This window comes from Linepithema humile, chromosome 6 (assembly GCF_040581485.1).
Source record: "Linepithema humile isolate Giens D197 chromosome 6, Lhum_UNIL_v1.0, whole genome shotgun sequence".
NCBI classification, from domain to species: domain Eukaryota; kingdom Metazoa; phylum Arthropoda; class Insecta; order Hymenoptera; family Formicidae; genus Linepithema; species Linepithema humile.
Genome location: NC_090133.1, coordinates 26,574,767 through 26,592,272, shown reverse-complemented (window position 1 = coordinate 26,592,272; position 17,506 = coordinate 26,574,767). Strand labels below are relative to the sequence as shown.

The window sequence follows — 17,506 nt, the reverse complement described above, 5'->3', positions numbered from 1 at the left end:
CATGCATCAACGGCGGACTTTATACGCGCTCTGGCCCTCGTCCTTTCCGATCTCCAGTTGATCGATTTTCCGCGGGGTCGACGACCACCGCGCTCGCTCTCTCGAACCCCTCGTTGCTCGTTTGCGCTGCGCGAAGAAGAAACGAAAGGCACACTTTCGGCGACCAGCGCGGCACACGTCGCACACAACGGCCATATTTATCAACTAGAACGCACTAGGACGCGCTAGATGAAACTATATATTTACTACGAAACGATCAATACTCACAATTCAGATGGGACTGAACATTATCGCGCCGCGCTCGCATGCTCTGTCCAGCTATTTCCGCGTTCCGTTAAATCGCCCGTAATCGCACACGTCCGATTAAGCATTGTCTTCTCGCCAAACGCGATTTTTTTTTCTTTTTTTTTCTTTCGTCAATTTTCGAATCATTTCGTATCTACACATTGACAGTTGAAAGGATTGTATATTTTCAAAAATGGCATATTATATTAATGAAACATGGCGCTATTAAATCAACAGCGTATTTTAATACAAAGCGTTTAGTTGGGCTGTTGCATAGAAACCTTCTAATTCTACACCGATATCCTCGAATTACGGAATAGCTATTGCAGTGTTTTTCTGTTTCGCTTGAATGTTCGGACACAGGTATCGCCAATCTAACGCAGATTTAATGGATAAAAATATTCCACGTTCCCTTACGTGTTTATTGTTGCATGAACTTAAAATTGTACGTCGGCGAAGCGTAAATAATCGAGTTTACACGCGACGCAGAACCAGCGCGCTGCAACCAAATTAGTCGGCAATGAAAATATTTCGCTCTGCACCAGACGAAATACATTGTTGCAGAATCGCGTACGAACCTAATGCGCGATTTTTATCTAACCGCTTGCGCTCGCTCGCGATTAAATCGTATATGCGATTAAATCGTATTTCAAGCGGTGACCGGGGACTATTTCCAACTTACTGTGCAAGACAAGTTTTATATCTCTCATCCGGATATAATAATTTTAGCAAAGTTTATTAGTTGAGATCATCGCTATTTACCGTGCGATGAATAGCGTATACTGTTGTCCGCTCCGAATATGGGTTAAAACTTGAAAAGGCCAATTTCCTCGAGAGACACAAGTAATCCGATCTGGAAGAAGTTAAAATCCTTCCCGGCTAGCTCGTCGGCAATAAAGTCGCCGATTGATAGCGAATGCGGTAACGCGAGAAATTGGTTCAAGATGATGCGTACACGGCGCGATGCGTCTGGTACAAATAGACGCGTCGGAAATGAAAAAGAAACACTACGCGCTGGAATAAGTCGAGAATTATTTTCGTAGAATTACGAGGAACAATCGTTTGGCAACAGATCGACGTTTTTCCCTGCCCTCGCTCGTGGCGTCATGACGCGCGGCGTCGCGCGTGAATATCGTGACCGCCAAAAGTCATCGAGCGGCCAACGGCGCCTGATTGCCATCTTGGCAGTGTATCCGTGACGAGTACTTGCCCCGATATTTTTCGCGTCCGCATAAGCGCATAAGAATAAATTGCATTTGCGTTCGCATTGCGATCGACTCTCGGCCGGTCGCTGCCAAGACCCGGAAAAAGGAGAGGCGGGTTTTCTAGAACGACTAAAAATAGCGCGCGCACTCTCGCGAAAATAAAATGGCAGCTCTACTAGCGGACGGTGGCCGATGAGAAGGAAGGAAGGCGCGTGAACGGGAGCGAGGGAAAAAGAAGAAGAAGAAGAAGAAGAAGAAGAAGAAGAAGAAGAAGAAGAAGGAGGCGGGCGCGGCTGAAGAGAGGCAATAGGGAAAAAAAGGTGGCAAAGCGTCTAAAATTGGCGGGACCGACTTTACCAATACGCGACGGCGGTCTCGTACGACCGGTACCGGTTGGAGGAGGCTTGGACCTAGAGTAGGATGTGTCTAGGAACAAAGAGAGAAAAGAAAGAAGGGTGGGGTAGGCGGACGCGATGAATCCGTGGGCCTGAGAAACGTAGACGCGTGCGATACCGGAGATACGTGTAACGGCGCTATAAAGAGCGCATGGGATAGCTTTATTACAGAATTACAATGGACGATGGAGGCCTCGAAGATGCCGCGATAATCGCAATCGCGTCTATCGTGCATGCGTATCTTTCCGCGACGAGCGAAATATGCGGCGAAACGACGGTAATGATATCGATATTATGCCCGAAGATAAGATCTGGTGCGTGAGGTGCGTTACGCAGATAACGTACTCTCGGCTGTAACGGCGGCAACGAAACACCTTTACGCAATAATAATAAAAAACGAAAAGCGACTTGAATACCAAATATTGAGGTGTTGGTACGTCCACGTGGAGAGAGACACTTATCTTAACGGCGGACTTGATGTTTAGCGTTGACAACTTTCGCGGAACGAAAGTGAGACGCACCGCACACATCTGCTTTCCGATAAAGTAACTTTCGATAAGTCGAAGGCGTAAAATAACGCTTTATCTTCTGTTATTGCGCGTAAGATCGGTATATGAAATCAGGTGAAAAGTCGATCGACGCGTCATTCCGACTTCGTTAAAAAAACATAAAAACCTTCAATTTATAACGCAGCCTGCATAATTCACCATTTATATCAATGGCAGAAACGCGATATTTAAAGTGGAAATATATATGATGAACGAAATGGGAAAAATGATAAATATTTAATTTTACGGTTAAAAAATATATATGTAATGGGTATCTCATATATAATTCAATTTTTTTTCCTCTACCAATGATTCATATCTTTATTTCTCTCTGACGCAAGCCGCAGCCGGACGCAAAGATTTTCAGAGCGGCGAGATGATGGTAAACGAAAAGTAGTAAGTCCCTCTTCCCGCCGAGTCTTGTTCGCATGTGGACCTTGCATCTAAAAGAGCTGCGGAGAGAGGGATGAAAGGTTGCACCATCCAGAGGCAGAGAAAGAGAGAATATGAGTCGTTGGGAGAGAAGGGAGAGAAAAAGAGCGAGAGAGCAAAAGAAAGAGAGAGAAAACGTCGACCTTGATGAAAATAACTCGTCGAACTGACCATACCTCTTGCACGCGAAGTTAAAAAGTGCAGCCTCGCTGCAGAGTAAGCCCTCCAAAAAAGTAATCGTGTCGCGGCATTTCCGACCGATTCCCTCGCGAACCTATCTATCTGCGCAACGAGTTAACACCGCCATAACAATGAGAGCGTTCTGATAATTTAACCATTATCGTGTAATTGACCCCTGCGTTCCATAGACCTTTGTTGTCGATAGCGCTTGTTCACGTCGCAATCATTTGGAGCATTTCGATTCGTTTGTGATAGCGACGCAACGCCGAAGATCCATTACCTCAATCGGGGAGGGGAAAAAAAAAAGACGATTTTAATCGAAACTGAATTTACGGCCGAATGCGTGGCTGCGAGAATATCGAATGGCGGGCTCGTAGAAAGGATTTCGCGTGCAAGAGAGGCTCGAAAAGTCATGAGAGGAGGTGAACGTGGGTGGGTTGGGAGCAGGATCGAACAATTTCAGTCCAGATGCGAACCGCGATGGAAGTTCGCGTTATCGACGTAGGTTTGCAGGCTTCGAAGTAACCGATAGCGCTTTCGCGCTACCAACAGCTGACACACTCGGGTCGAATCTAACTGTGCTCCAAGCGGTTCGCTTCTCGACTACCGTTTCGCGCCGTGATAATATTCAAGCTAGGACTAAACACTGTGTGTCGGATTAGTGATGGCATTCATGTCTCGTTGCTGCATTGAATCCACCTTTGGCGGCACTATTTGGACAAAGAATATGCTAAACAAGCGTACAGCTGCTCAAATTGTTTCACGTATCTAATGAAATCGTAGAAATTTAGCTATATTAACTAAACTCGCATTACTTTTAATTACTATAGCGGCGACCGTAGTTCCATTGCGACAAATAGAAGCATTATTCTTATGATTTACAAAATGTGGACGCGGCTGCTAAATTGACAGTGCCATTAATATTGCAGAATTTTGTGCGGTATTAAGTCTGCGCGAAACCCTCGTCGTTGCGCCGGGATATAACGTTCGGATTTTGCAGCGACAATGCAGCGGGATTTGCGCTGCGAGCGAGTTTTTACTATCATCAGTCATCAGGCAAACGGCGAGATCTCATATTTACCTAACATCCCAGTAGAGCGTGTGCACTCGCGTAGATAAATCATCATCGTCTGGTATCGTGCGCGGCATATAAATATAAACACGAACCTGTCATCGCCACCAACCCAACGCGCGGAGGGTGAGCACTTTTTATCTCGCGTTTCGATGATTCTCTCGTTACCCCAGCGCGACGACCCCGACAAAGTGGATCGTGAAAAAAAGGGGTATCCTAGAAAAAAACCTCTTAGGGGTGTCATGATTAGGGGGTTAGTTAGAAGGCGGGCGGGGAAAAAAAGAAGCGAGGGTCGCCGGTGGTTTTCCCCAGCAGGTTGCGCTTTTTTGACTATCGATTTTCATCCACCTGCCTGAAAAACAAGTGGGGTGCCGTGGGCTCGAAGGGAGGGCTTTTTTTTCAGCATATTGCGTTAAGCCTCGGAACAAGGTGTGCTCGCGTAAAGTGCGCGCGCTCGCTCGCCGAAAATAAACGCAACATTTTGATATATTATAGATAAAGAGCGAAGCCTGATATAGTGACGCGCGATAGTTTTATGTAAAATATTATATAACAGATAGATCGGATATCTTTTCGCTAATTAACAGCGCTGCAGCATTTTCTATCATATTGTATCGAGTAACGTTTCCAAGGGTCTCGTAGCCGAGCCGTTCGAAGTGCGTCAATACATGAATAGCCGTGCTCCGCCTCTGTCTTAACGTCCACTTGGCTCGTTGAAAATTCAAAATTACCCGAGGCAGAGTCTCGCCGCCGTGTACTCTGCAAATTAAATAACATTGCAATGGGTTAACGAAGTGTAGACTCTGTCGCTCGGACGCCTATCAGGGCGTCCACCCCCCGTTCTGTCCCCCTTCTCGCCCTGCGTCGTTCGTTTCGCCCCTTCTCCGCGATTTACCATCTAAGTGTCGCCCTCCTCGTCCCCACCCGGCGGCCTATTTTACCCCACTTTCCCGCCTTTTCCCCTCTTTCGCCCAAGGCTGGCCATCCCACACACCCTCCTACCCCCGCGACTTATCCCCACCCCGTAAGTCTCACCCTCCCGGAGGAAAAATAAGCGGCCGGACACCTTACCGGTCCTCGCCAGCTAGGCCACGATTGGTCGTTCGTAATCTGCAGGTAAAGTCTACGTCTCCGTGGAGCCTACGGAAAATGTGGCTTCGCAAATAGTAGCGCAAACAGGAAATGCTACGACTGCAATCGACGAATTTCTTACTACATTTTCCTCTTTGGACCAATCTTTTTCGCAAGGATTTATCAGACTAATGAATTAAGGAGTTTATCGAAAAAGTATTGCAAGCTACATTGCGAAATTATTAGATATTATATTTTCTTATATATTTTAGGTACAGTAATTATTAGTTACGTTTATGTATGAAAATTGCCATTGTGTATCATGTATTAAGATATTGTGTTAACAATTGTGCGAGGTTTATTTTCATGTCGCGGCAAATATTTTTTTAATCATATCTGTTATTATTTAATTTATTAGTAGCTTAAAATGTTTATGCTCTCGCTAATCTAGTTTATTCGCGGTTAGTATAAAAGTGGGCGTATCATGTCGACGGATTTGTCAAGTGGTAATTATATATCCAGTTAATCGATGTGTCGATCCCGGAATAAAACGTAAACTGCACGTCGCAAATGTTTAGCGAATATCGCGATCGATTGTGGACACCCGCGCGCGAACCGCACACCTCCGTCCGTGAAATCTCGTTAGCCATTTAATTATTTGTACGTGTTGAAAAGTTAAGCGATACAGATTTTTGCCCCTGCCACCCGCTTATCGACAGAACGCAAACACGAGCGCCGGCCGATTTTTTATTTATGTCCCCACTATTTTATCGGATAGCCGCGCCATTAGCGTCGGCTACGGCGACAATTTCTGTCCGTTGACAGTTTTTGTCCGGTCGAAATGGTGATTGGTTAATGATTCATTTTCTTGCTATCGAATCGCATATAAACCTCGCGGGGCGAGAGATCTCTGCGCTTGTGTAACAATTGTTTAGACTAATCCTCAGCGGGTCTCGCGTGAATTGGCAGTGACAGGCTTCCGGGATGTTCTTGGGTCGAGAACTCGACCGAAAATCGAAATGCAAATGTCCCAGGACCCCCCCGGAGGGCTCTTTAAATCTCTCGCACGTTTACCGGCCCCGGCTCGCTTGTTTATTTTTTAATTAAAGTCTTCTGCGGAGGCAGCTTCTCCTGAAGCGGTGGCGGGATTAAAAAAGGTCCCCCGGAGTTATTAAGCTAATAATGTGTCTCGTGCCGCGTGCCGTACCTTTCGAGCGTAGATACGAAGTGACAAGGCGAGAGGAGGAAGAGAGAGGGAAAAGGGTCGAGGAGGTAAAAAAGATGGGCTGCGGAGGTTTCAGGCGAAAGATAAAAAGGGAGGAGGAGAAAAGGATATGGCGGGAGGATTGAAAGTGTGGGAAGATCGGTCGGCCGGTAAAAAAAGAAAAGAGGGTCCGAGAGCGCAAAAAATCACTTCGGCACGCGTACACACATATCCTCGCCTTGATCCTTGCCGTCGGGACGATCCTCCCGATGGCTACGAAAGTTTGTGAAAACGACGACGCGGCTTTCCGAAGTGACCTCACGCCTCGACATGTGGACACGCGGTCAGCTCGTGTGGCTTTCTGTATGCGTTACTGAAGTTTCCCGTCGAACATCGCTCCTCCGTCTTATGAAAAATAAATGCAGCCGTATTTGCCCCGTCGAGAGGACGAATCGACAGAAAGAGAGGGAGAGAAAGAGAGAGAGAGAGAGATCTCTGTCTTTTTAGAAAATAAAAAAAGCCTTTCTGATACTTTTTTATTTTAACGGATTTATTAAAGCCATATTTTTACAAGTGATTATAGAAATAAGAATTTAATGAAAATAATTCCAAGTATAATTAACAATTGTATTGCAAAGCGCAAAATTAATAATTGTATTGCGATTTTTTTTCAATTTTAACTAATGAGAAACATTTTGTATAACCTCTTTGATTACTTCTCACATTACTTTATAAAGACTATTTTTAAAACCGCATCAAAAATAGCTGAATACTATTTTACTCAGACACGGCTTATGCAATTCGTTACTTCGTAAAGCTTACGTAGTTGATACCTACGAGGCAATTATATTTCGAGGAAAATGGAACGGCAATGCAATTGGTACAAACAATATCGGGTCGTGTGCGGCGCGCGAAACTCGCGCAAAAAGGCGACTTAATGCGCTCTCGAGGACGAGAAACCTTTCAATTATGAATGTTTCAGACGCAATCTCGAATGCATCCTTTATAACAAGGAATTTATATCCCGGTATATCGAGCCATTTTCCTCGCCTGTGATGCAAGCGTTTGTCGCTATTGTAGATGTTTCTGAAACAGACTCGCGGGCAGGAAGATAGGCAGGATGAGGTAGGATGGAGAGGGCGGCAAAGAATGGCCGGACTCCGTGGCGGAGTAACGCGTGGAATAAACTCTCCATTATTGGGAATTTATGCAAAACTTTCCGCCGCAACGCGAACATTCGTATATGTAGATAACGTTGAGAAAACGAGTGAAAGATTCGGAGCATTAAAAAAATCGAGCTCCATAAAATTCGTAGCGTATAAATTTTATCTCAATTTTCCGTGATGCATGCAATAAATTAGACGAACACAAATGACGCGAATGTTTTATCGGCAAAAAATATATATTCTCAAAAAATAAATATATCCAATTCAAATGTATCGCCAATACGCGTAACAATAACATGAAAGCGAATATCAGCGAAAATGTAAATGGATACATTTAACAGATATTGTGAAGTTTATTTTCGTTAATTGCAAGATAAAAATGAATGAAAAATATTCATCACGAATGCGAGCATTAAATGCATAATAATCCAACGTGATGAAAGTCGAATAGCGCAAAGAAGTCGCGCGTCGACGAAAGAACGAACAAGTGAAACGAGAAAACGAAGGCCGAAAGGGGCTGCAAAGAATGGCCGGAGGCTGTGGAAGGATGGAGGAAGGAAGGAAGGTCCGCACGGCTGTCTCTCATCCCCTCGGCCCACCCGCTCTCTTCCTCCGCCGCCCTCTTGCCTCTTCCTGGCCGTCATCTCCGGGGCGATTTTCCACGGCACCTAAGAGAAGGGGCCAATGAGACGCTGGGCGTCGGTATTGATCCGAGGCGTCGTCCAGGAGACGCCCGCTCCAAGACGCCCGGCTTGCCCGGCGCGAGAGAGCGGCCCCGCAGTTCGAGATAAAAGGACGAAAGCCGCTCCTGGAGAGAAGCCGCGAGTCCTTCCGCCTTCCGTGTGTCCTGCATGTCCGTATGAAACCTCGTATATGATCCAGCGTGGTCTGCGCTCTCTCTCTCTCTCTCTCTCTCTCTCTCTCTCTCTCTCTCTCTCTCTCTCTCTCTCTCTCTCTCCTGGCCGTTCTGGCCGCCACGATACATTACACCGGCAACGCGAGTCCTTTGTGAGGGTAATCCAGCCGCGGTGTCAGTCGGCCGAAAAGTGTGTCGACCGCTTTTGCCAATCCTTAAGTACGCAAAAATATTCCTTGCTTTTTTCTTCAACGCGTTATCGGTGCAATTATCGATACGCATCTGTTCGTTCACTGAACTTATAAGCGAAGAGACTTATATACAACTTTCCAATGTACTCTCATCATACTTGAATTACACATTAAATTCCGAATTAAGATGTGACATATTCTCTTTCTTCCTTCGCTTGTTTTTCCTGTAAAATAACATTTGTGAATTAATAATGTTTGCCCTGTTTGGTTACCTTGAAAACGTTGCTAACAGTTTATCGCTCGATCGAGAGTCTTGATTGTGTCTCTAGATCGAAACTTACTTAGTTCGATGTATTTAAAATTAATTATTATATATTCCGCTATCAATCACGTCTAGTTGCCGTAGCAACGTAGCATCCTTTGCCATATCATTCCGGTTTCTCGATAGGACGAGTGCGCGCGGCGAATAAATACTATACCGAATTCGCGAAAGCACGCCTTCCCGAGAAAACATCGTCGACACCTTTCCCGGCCAAATGAAACGAAAACATGTAACGCGAATGACGGAGCGGAACATAAAATCATCGCTCATCCGCGCGTCAGGTCGGTTCTCGTAATCAGTCAACTTCGTGCTTTGTTTAACATTGTCTTCACCTAAAACGACGTGTATTGTCGGCTTATTTTATATGCATTATTTTCATCATCTTTTCGTGTAATCATAATATTATTTCGTAATTTTATATTTTATATTTATAATTTTTAATATTATTATACTTAAAATATTGTGTTACATAATTTTATGTTTTTTTTTTGGTATTATTTTATAATTATTTTATAATGATTTTAATAAAGTCCCAGCAACAAGGTTGTATTGTTTTTCCGTTCACGACCGCGACATAAAATGATTCTTTTTTCGCATTTATTTTTCCTCGTCGAGCTGAGAGGACACCGAAATATTCGACAGGCTCATAATGCGTGGAATGAAGCGACGCAATCCGCACGACGATCTTGGCCCGTGTGAAAGGATACCCGCAGGAATTTCCAAAGGACGCACGACGCCTAAGCTTTCAGTGCGCGCGTGGCGCGCGTCGGGACGCCGCTCCTTTTATTTTCCTTCAATTTCCTTCCTTTCAGGTTTCCCATCAGCCTTTCCATTAATATTAAAACAGGAGCGTAGCCTCGCGAGGGCTGTTTCAAAGAGGGTGGCGGCGGTGTGTTTCAAGCCGCGCACGGGTATCCTGTAGAGGTACCGACCGGCAAGGATGAGGGGTGGGAGTTGAAGGACCACGATGAGGAAAGGCTAAGGGGCGTTCGGCTCGTTTTTCATCTTGATCTTCTAGAGTTACCAATTTGAACCCGCTAGACATATCATCTCGCCCCGCTGCCTCGACTCTTAATCTCACCTCGCGTGGATACGTATGTGCTCATATTTAAACATAACTTTGTCAGAACGATCTTTGCAAACATCGTGTAGAGCATTGTTTTTTTTTTCTTCGACGGAAATTAATACCACGGTATAAAATAATTGCACCAATGTATTCTCGAATCGACCGAAGGAGCTTCGACAAGGACATTCGTGGGAAAGCCTTCGGTTCTTGGATGGTAGCTCGCGATTATTTATCGTGACCTGACCCTTTCTTACGCAACCCTCGCCGCGGGCTACCCTTCAGGGTCGGCCAACGGTCAGCGAACCCCCGTTTCGGCATTATGGGAACCGGTTTTTCGAATGCGCGCGTACGGCTGCAACTTTTCCGGAGAATTTTTATCGCGAACCCGTTCGACCGGTCAACCAAACGTGTGTCCAGGTGGTCACTTCCTGGCCACCCCAGTTTGGGTCATTCTTAAAGCCCCCCCCCTTCTCCCCCCGCTTCCCCCTCGCTGCTTCTTAATTCCGCGGCACGATTTGCGAGGACGCAAATGTGCTTCGTTCAATCCCGCGTCACGTTCCAATTGCTGCCTTTACGGCGAATTTTTAACGAGCTTTAAAAATCTTTCTAACGACGGTCGCAAACGAGTTAATAATCTTTCTCTTTTTCTTTTGTTGCAGATAAATGAAGTCATGTACAATAATATGCACTGAATGTACAGATCGCCTTTCCAGATATTGACACAAGTAAGTGCAACGTAAAAATAATGAAATAATCTAAATATTAATCATATGATCAAAACATTACACACTCCTAAAATTTATGACTATACTCGGAAAGATAAAAGAATAGCGTAAGCTGAATTTTAAGTAGCTGGATCTGATGAATTTCGTACGAAAGTACTTTCCAGCTCGTATAATTAATTTCATAAATAATATCAACTGATTTTCCAACGTAATTCACTGTATTATTAAGGCGGAAAATACTTGGAAAAATACTTGGTCGCATTAATGCGAGTCAAAATATTCAACCTCTGATTTTTGGAGCAACATTTCACTTCATCTGTAATTAACTGAGTTTATCGAGCTTCTAAATCGAAACGTATATGGATAAATATGCAGCCGCGGCGGATATCCATGGCATAATACGAGCGGTTGATTTTATGGGTAATATATATGAGAGCGGGAAGTTCGGTAATTAATGGCTTTTATTCGAGAGAGCGGCGAACGAGTGAAATAAACTCGGTCGCAAGTAATTCGAACGTCATGCTCGGTCTATATAAAGCTTTATAAAATCTCTCTTTGCTCGATAGTTTTTGCGATGAGGTTTATCAAATATCCCGCGGCCTAATGGTTATATTTTTGCCGCGATCCACGTATTTTTGCACTATCGCAATTACTAATCGTCGAGGCATTCTCCGATTCGATGAAATGACACAGTTGAAACTCGCGAATATACTTTAATTACGATTTATACCCGCGCCGGAATTTTCCACCGCGGAGAATTAACGTTCCGCGCTGCCATTAATCTTGATACTCGGCCGCAATGTCCGCCGCTTTTTGTCGTGCCCGAAACTAATGCGCGCGATTTCACGTCTGACAAGACGTTGAGAAGGTTAGCTCGCCTCTTCAGTGTTTTACATTTGCATTCGATGGCAAGCCGCGCGGGGCGGCGGGAGAGACGAGGACGGCGGGTGGCGGCGGAGAAGGGCGAGGTGGATGGGGGGTGATGTTTTGTAAGATCTGCTCGAGAGACCATTCGTCTTAGTATCTGCCTCGGGGGGCGGTGAAATATAAGCTAGATCTACGAGAAAGATAAATGAATCCATCCTCCCGCCTCCCGCCGCCTTCCGACCGCCCGTCTTCCACCCTCACCTACCTTCCACCCTGCCGACGCTACCCTCTCGCACGACGAGAGAAAACCACCCGGGACAAGAGTATCGTTCTCGCGGCTCGCTCCTTCTCTCTCTTTCTTTCAGGGGACACATAAAAAGGGGTACGCCTCGATTACGCCGATTATGACGATTTATCCGCCGTAGCGCGTGCGCCATTTGCGGGATGACACCGCGAGTCGCGCAATTAATCATCCCAAATTACGGTGATCGTACGAGGAACGTGCAATAATACAACGTGAAGAGAGATAAATCGCGAGGGAAGAAGGACGAACGAGCCGAGCGAACGAGACGAGCGTTTCTGAAAGTAGGCCGACAGGTGGAGGAGGCGAAACGGTGCGCAAGGTGCGTAAAAAGCGGCGCAACCGCAGAGAATGAGATTCGTAGGGACTGTGGACGACAGAGGAGGAAAAGGGGGAAAAAAAGAAGGAGCGGAGGAAGAAACGATTCCGGCAGCGAGGAGAAGAAGCGACGGCTCCGCGTCTGGCGGCGTCTGCGAAGTCGGCGCCCGCCCTCTCTTTCTCCTCCGCCGGATAAGCATCGCTTTGCATACGATCGCCATTTTGCGGGGAGCATAATTTAAATTTCGTTCCATTGTTTTGTCGCTCTTCTTACCCCCCTCTTGGCCCACCCTCGGAGCGCCGGAGTTTCGAGTCGCCGGCTCCGGGGGCCACCCTCGCCCCACCTTCGTCACGCAACCCTTCGTGCACCACCGCGCCGTGCCTTCGTGCAACCCCCTTCTTCGTGCCACTGCCGCACCGTCAACGGCGCGGTGGTGTTGCCGTACCCCGGCAGCGGCGGCGGCGGCGGCGGCCATTTGCATGAAATTAGAATCAGAATTTTCTTGCCGGAAAATTGGCCCCTCGCCGCCCAGCCATCTCGGCCGTGACTGCGAAAATTTTAATTAATTCGCTGCCACCAAGCGACGCCGCGGCGCTCGAGATTTAGGCCCCATTCGTAACATCTGAGAGACCAATCCGATTGTATCGCGCAATCTTGATAAAGCGATGCAATTGCTCCGTGTTTAAATATACATGATTTACATGCTGTTTCTTAAACGCATGTTTTCTGCGAAGAAATTGGATTCTAAAATATTTTCAAGTAGATTGTTTCAAAACAATGTTAAATTACGTATATGTTCTTCTTAATATTTTATTATGTAATGTAATTAATCTTATCTTGCTTGGATTATCTGTGCATTTAGATTAAAATCCGACCAATCTTTTTTTATGTATAATTCCGAATACTTGCATTCAATGACACGATAAATTGTATTAATCGCGAACGCCCGACGACGTTACATCCAAACGTCAATGCGAATCTGATTCTAATTACAAGCTCTCGACGTGCGGCGGCGTTTCGTCCGGAAATCTTCAAAGCGACGCCTCGATCGCAGTTTCTATTAATCCGATTTGTTAATTTTAAACGCGCGGCATAATTACATCGCAACCGGCGATACTCACGGTGCCGGCTGTAAGTATTTCACCGTCGTATTAAAGCTCGTAAGCTCGTTATCTCCCGCGAAAGGCACGATAGACCCTTGACTCTCCAGCGAGAGGCGATGCATGGCACCGCCGTAGGAGAGGACCCGCGTAGCATTTCATAGCGTTTAGCCTTTATGGCGTGCGGTTCTCTGCAGCCATCTCTCGAGGTAGGTAGCTCGTCGTCGTCGTCGTCGTCGTCGTCGTCGTTTCCCCGCGACCACCCCCGCACCAGTCTCTTCAGCCTCGGGCTTCTCTCGCAAGCTCGACGCCCGCGCTACGGCGCTACGCCGCCGGGAACAATGGACCGAAATAAATAGCCCGTCTTTCGTCTTTTGTTTCTTGGGGGCCCATTGTTACCGCCGTAGATAAGAAAACAAGAGACTCTGTCGCCGTGTTTACGAGCCCCGGCCCCGGGGCTCTCCTGGATGCTGCGGCCCCCTTTTTGCCTCGTTCTCGACGCCACACACCGCCACCTCCGGCCTCCATCACCGCCGCCGCGATACCGCCGCCACCGTCGCAGCCTCCGCTGTCACCTTCCACCCACACATATACACGCGTCGCGCCGCGTCTTCCTCCTTCGCAAGCCGCGCGCGCGTCCTCTCTCTTCCTTTTCGTCTTTCGTAATCCCTCTTCGCGCGTCGCGCGACGTTCTTCAAGATCCGGCTGACACTACGCCGGCGTCGCCGCTTCATTCCACCTGTCTACCAGACACCGTAAAACTGCACGAGACTCGTGGATTTAGGGTATCGCGACTGAATAAATTGTCGCGACGTCCGTTGCGACTGAATTGGATACGGTCCATCTGGCTGTGCGTTTGAAGTGTCTAAAAGTGACATAGACATTTCTTCGTTCATTGTCTGATTAACTTAAAAAATCAATAGCATGTTTCTTTTCTTTCGCAGAGAAAAGATGGCAAATCTTGAAACTCAAGAAATTGTATATATAAATTCTCTCTACTTGATTCGTAAAATTATAAGAATTCTATTCGAATCTTTCTTTGAATGGACATTTCGCTTGAATGAAAGATTGTAGATAAAACGTACCAATGATAGTGGAACGATGAACCAAAAATCCAAATTAGTTACAATTTGCCGCGAGCGCATTAATGAAATGAAACTTTCCAGAATTACATCTAACATAATTACGTTCTATAAAACAGAAATTCCTCAATTAAATAATTTTCTCAATTCCGGATCGGAATAGCCGGCATTCCGCGCACACGATCACTGGTAATTTCGTTTGACGGCGAAAGATTCGCGGAGCGCACTTTTAATTGAACGTGTATTATTACCTTTTCATCGTGTCAATCGCGTTACTCGCAGACTAACGTCGAAGGCTTGACGGCCCGACTCGTTCTGTCGCACTCGCATTCCCGATCGCCATGGCTGCGCACTCACGCTCGAGGGCCGCCAGCCTCCAGTCTTTTATTTCGGCGCAACAATAGAAAAGAATCAGTGTCGTAGAGCGGTTTAACAACGACACTGCGAGCTAGGGGTATTCACCAACGTCCTGAGCCGGCGTTGTGTCGGGGCCCGTACACACGCACCCCTGGACACGCTGGACATCGGACAGCCGTGGTCCCGTTGGCCGGGGGAGCCTAATTTCGAAAACGGTAAACTGGTTTGTCCAGTTTCCACCTTTATTCGCTCCTTCGGCCTTCCTTCCTTTCGCGCACGTAGGGTCGCCGTACAGCCGACTGGACCCAAAAAGTACGAGCGGCCGGGGGGCTCGCAGTGGCGGTCACTTTTTCGCCCGGGGTCCAGTCGGTCAGTTTCTATTGGACACGCGACACTGGTCACAGTTATTCGCGATTTTGCGCGACGATCGGTCGGTCGCGTCGCGAACAGTGCGATTCGTTCGGATTTTTTGCGATTTTGCGAAGGAATGTTCCTCGTGACGTCGACGTGTGATACTGTTGCGAATGTTACCGTGAAATTCGCGTGTAATTAGTGCTTTAATAACGCAGAAAATTCCAATTTAATCACTGATTTTTTTCCACCAAAATAAATCAAAATAATTTTCGAGGAGATAACGACCAGAAAAATGAAAGAAAAAAAAATATTATTATTAAGGAAGATATTGAAGATATTCGAGCAATCTTCACTCAAACAGTTGCTTGTTCTCCGAGACGGAAGGAAGCTGCGAAGGAAGTCAAAGTTTGGTGGAATCCTGCGACAGAGACAAAAAGGGGTTCTTGAAGTTTCTTCCTGACCCCTCGATCTCCATCCGCGCGCCCTCGCGATTCTCTCACTTTCCCCGGGGCTTCTCCCGTTCCGAGGAACTCGGTGTAATTCAAATTCGGTTAATTTCGGTGATTTTTCAAAGTTTCATTAGACACCGCCGAGCGGCAGAAGGGGGCGGGAGGGATGAAAGGGACGGCGGGGTAGACGTAGCCCCCGCGGGTGAAGTATGGCCCCATACTTTACTCTGCGGTCGGCGAAGGCGTCTTAGGCAACTAAGGAATCCTGGAATAACAGGACTTGCGAGCACGAGGCGATGGTGGGTGGATAAAGGAGGAAGAGGCGGAAGGAGGAATATAAGGGAGGTGGGTTACACACCGGGGCAAAGGATTGCCGAGCGCGGTTAGATGAGGGAGGCGAGGGGGCACGGCCGGAAGGAGATCTGAAATTGAAGCTACCTCGATTTAGATTAGACGAATTTATATCGCTCGCCGGGAAAATCGCTCGCGGCATCTTCCGAACGACTGGAAGTTCGCTTTCTTTGGATAAAATCGAGATCCTTTGCTTTCGCGACGAAGTCGCCAGTTCGACTCATTTATTCATTAATCGCACTTTTTAAATGTGGAATGCGTCGAAAAACAATCAATTTATAAAACTTGCAATTTTTCACAAAAAAAAAAAAAAAAAAAGAAATCTTATAAAACATTATCACTTCGAGAAACGTCAACATTTGCAAATGCAAATGTAAAGTGTAAAATTTTTATATATCATATATCGGAATATGTTGCGAGCCCCCCGTAGACTTCAAATTTTTACATCACAGAACTGGATTGCGAAACAATTTTAGAACCGTTGTGTAAAATGTTTGCAAAATAGGACGCGCGTCCTGCAATCTGCCGTAATTTATAGCCGTGAAGACAAATTACAGTCTGATTACTGGCGAGACTTTCCGGTCGCTCTCCAGTCATCATCGTAATGAGGCGGCGACGGTGGTAGGATTTTTTCTCTCGGCGCGCGCCACAAGCCGTGCGTGTGAGCGAAAGGCGGCGGGCGGGCGTGCGTGCGTGCGGGCGCACATGACGCAACATCTGGCCTCCTCCGATGAATCGTGATTTTTTCACCTAGTTTTCGGATTTTTCAGTCCGGCTTCCGTTGTCCTTCCGGTCACCTTGCCCGATCTACCTCGCAACCGGCGACGATTATCTTCCCAGACGGATGATAGGTCGCCGCCTACGTCGTCGCTCCGTCGCAAATGTCACGTGTTGTTGCTCTCATCGTAAATAAGTGACGATGGAAGTGGCTCGACAATTTTCTACCGACAACGCGGAGGGTGGTATTTGTACTTTGTAGTATTCATCGCAATGGCGGGGAGCACACGACCCTTTCGCGTGCCAGCCATGGTCATTCCACCATCTTCCCGCGCAATAAGGGCCGCGAAAGTACTGAAATTACGCTAAATTGCTTCGGGAGGCGTTTCCACCCACGCGTGGCGTCGGCGCGAACCTCGCGAAAGAAGCACCCGAGCAATTGTCATGGGCGAATAACACGTCTCGCCGTTTCCGTACCTTGCGATTGGCACGTTGCGGCCGGAACGCGCTCCTTACCTTCTCTTATCCGTCGCGTTTCCACACGAAACGAATTCGCCGAATGCGTAACGAACGAAGGGGGATAGCAACGATTACAGGCATTAAGGGTGAAACATGAGGTCATTACGCGATTCTAAAGAAACCGGCGCGCGGCGCGGCTGGCGCGAAAATTCGCTGACGCCAGCTGCTTCCCTGCCGAAAGAATTTCCTCGAGGATTGTTCCGAGGCATTTCCCTACCGTCTCCTCCGTCCCCGTCCGTCGGCTCGAGAGGAGTCCTTGGCGAGGGATGGTTTTAATGATTTTTGGGGGTTGCCAGGAATGGCACCCTTTCTACGGACGGACGAAGGCGGGGGCGCGGAGCACGGGGCATTTTTAAGCCCTTACTTTCGGTA

At 47.0% G+C, this 17,506-nt stretch overlaps 1 long non-coding RNA gene across 3 annotated transcripts in view; it reads left to right on the top strand.

Moving 5' to 3' along the window:
* Nucleotides 1-17,506, top strand: part of LOC105671243 (uncharacterized) — a 217,143-nt gene that overhangs the window by 135,524 nt on the left and 64,113 nt on the right. For all 3 annotated transcript variants that reach the window (XR_001100585.2, XR_010890603.1, XR_010890602.1), the window contains one exon: nucleotides 10,653-10,718. This is a non-coding gene — a long non-coding RNA (uncharacterized lncRNA). The remainder of the gene's footprint in view (nucleotides 1-10,652; nucleotides 10,719-17,506) is intronic.